This window comes from Sceloporus undulatus, chromosome 6 (genome assembly GCF_019175285.1).
Source record: "Sceloporus undulatus isolate JIND9_A2432 ecotype Alabama chromosome 6, SceUnd_v1.1, whole genome shotgun sequence".
Classification (NCBI taxonomy): Eukaryota; Metazoa; Chordata; class Lepidosauria; order Squamata; family Phrynosomatidae; genus Sceloporus; species Sceloporus undulatus.
Window position 1 is genome coordinate 119,020,260 of NC_056527.1, and position 2,689 is coordinate 119,022,948.

Below are 2,689 nucleotides of genomic sequence, written 5' to 3' on the forward strand. Positions count from 1 at the left end.
AAGCCCGGCCCCCAGGCCCGCCCCGATGGCCCTGGCCACTGGGTTAACTCCTCCAGCCCCACCGCCTCTGGAAGCCAAGCAGGGCTGCTGCCTCTGCTGGGAGCCCCCTCTTTCCCTCCAAGTTGCGAGTTCGAATCCTGGGGCTGCAAAGGGGCTGCAGCCAGCAAAGCAGCCGGGGAGGGAACCCGGGGCCCAGGGCGCAGGCAGAGGCAGCCGGACGCCGCTTGAAGGCCTCCTTTCGGCCTCCTTTGCCCCAAAGGGCCAAAGCCACAACTGGCCGGAGGATTCGCAAGGTCCCAAACACACTGCAGAAATCATAACCTCGTCTGAGACCGCTTTGACTGCCCTGGCTCCGTGCTAGGGGATTCTGGGAAGTGTAGTTTGGCGAGACATTCTTTAGCCTCATTCTCTGTCAGAGAGAGCGATCTCTGGGGCACTGAGCCAGAGCAGGGAAAGCAGCGGTGGGTCTCAAACGGACCTTTCTGTCCCAGGGAGGGGGCAAGTCCTTTGGGGGTGGGATTACAACTCCTATATTGCCCCCAAACCAAGATGGGAGTTGTAGTTCCCTGCAAAATAACTAGCCTATGCTCTGCTTTGAACCTTCAGCAGACCATCCTTAGCATTTGCTCCTGCTTGCCCCCACCATATTATTATTATTATTATTATTATTATTATTATTATTATTATTATTACATTTACACCCCTCCTTTCTCCCCATACAGGGACTCAAGGCGGCTAACAACATTTAAAATAGGACAGTGGGCTCTTGATATCCCCTGGGGTTTGGTTCCAGGGCCCCCATGGATACCAAAATCCATGGATGCTGAAGTCCCATGAAATACAATGAGCTGGTATTCTTCTTCTTCTTATGACTGTTATTGTTGTTAATGATTGCAAAGGGCCCTTGGTATCCCCTGGGGTTTGGTTCGAGGACCCCCCTTGGGTACCAGAATCCGTGGATGTTCAAGTCCCATGAAAGACAGGGGCGCAGTGAAATGGTCTCTCTGATATAAAATGGCAAAATCAAGGTTTACTTCTTTGGGATGTATATATTTTAAAAATATTTCCAAGCCACGGATGCTTGAATCCGTGGATAAAATGAACCCGGATGATAGAAAGGGCCAAGCGCACAAGGTAGAAACAACGCAAAGCATTAAAATAGAAATACCACATTTAAAAAAAAGCATTTCAAAAAGTTTAAAATATTGAAAATATAGTAAAAACCCCACATAAAAACTCTGTCCCAACTCTACTGTGTCCTTTGCCAAACAGCCAGGAGGGGAGAGGAATGGGGCTAGGGCTGCATCCACACTAGAGAAATAACCCAGTTTGACACAGCTTTAACTCTTTTCTGGCTCAAGGCTATGGAATTCTGGGAGTTGGAGTATGTTGTGGGGTGGAGCTCTGCTCCACTCTGGGCCCACAACAAACTCCAACTCCCAGAATTCCATAGCCTTGAGCCAGGGTAGTTAAAGCAGTGCCAAACCAGGCTATTTCTTCAGTGTAAATGCAGCCTAGGAAGAGCCTGGGACCCCTGCCTACCTTTGCTAATCTCCTCCCCCCCCCAAAAGACTTCTTCTGCTGTTGTCCCCTACAGAGATCATGCTGGACAATGACCGGGGTGTTAGCTAGATCCTTTTGGATCTGTGATTCTACTGACCGCAGGGGGTTGCGCTAGGGGACCTTTGAGGGACCCCCCCAAATCTAGGGTTCAACCCCTGAGGGCCAGAACAGACACCACACAGAAAACTATAATTCCTGGCAAAGGTCCTGAGCCTGAGAGGTGCTAGAAGGTTAATCCGTATCAAACCCTCGGGGAATAACGGGATTAACGGATGGGATCGGAAGCGGGGGATTATCTCCCTGGGAAACAGGCCCGCCACCGTCTGCGACGCGGGTCAAAAGGGCAGCTGCGAGGGGAGGATGGGTGGCGCAATCTCCACTTTCTCTTTAAGGCGAAAGGGACGCACGGCAGGCCTCAGGGGGGCAAGGAGATTGGGGTGGCACTGGGGCCCTCTTCCCACAACTCTCCGTTGGTCCCAGATAACGGGGGGACGTGGGTACAGAAAACTTACCCCAAATCTGGAAAACTGTCCCGACTAGGAGTCCTGAGAAGGCTCTGCAGCAAAGTTGGTCAATCCAAAGTGGCCACCACCGCAGGGGCCCCGCTGGCCTCTTGCTAGGCCCTGCTTGTGGGTCAGTGTTGGGATAGGTGGTGATGCTGTCCAAGGAGGCCTTCCTATGAGAAAAGATGGAGAAAGGCGGGTGGAAGAGAAGGGGCATCAGAGGGACTGAGAAAGACAAGGGGCATAACTGGACAGCCCCATCAGCCCCAGCATTTAATTCCATTTCAATGCATCAGTTTTGTAGGCTTTTAATTATATTGTTCTTTTAATATTGGTCCAAAACACACTGCAGAAATAATCCAGTTTGAGACCGCTTGAACTGCCCTGGCTCAGTGCTAGGGAATCCTGGGGATTGTAGTTTATTATGGCACCAGAACACTCAGACAGAGGAAAAGGCTAAATGGCTCACAAGACTACAGTCCCCACAATGTTGACCATAGAGTTGCCCTGGAAGACCTGGAGATTCCTAGAGAGGGGTTCCCTCAGCTCAAAAGAACAGTGTTATTTTATTTGGGGTTTATTCCTGGGGGTCCTTCACCCCAAACCCCAGCGAATGTGGAGAG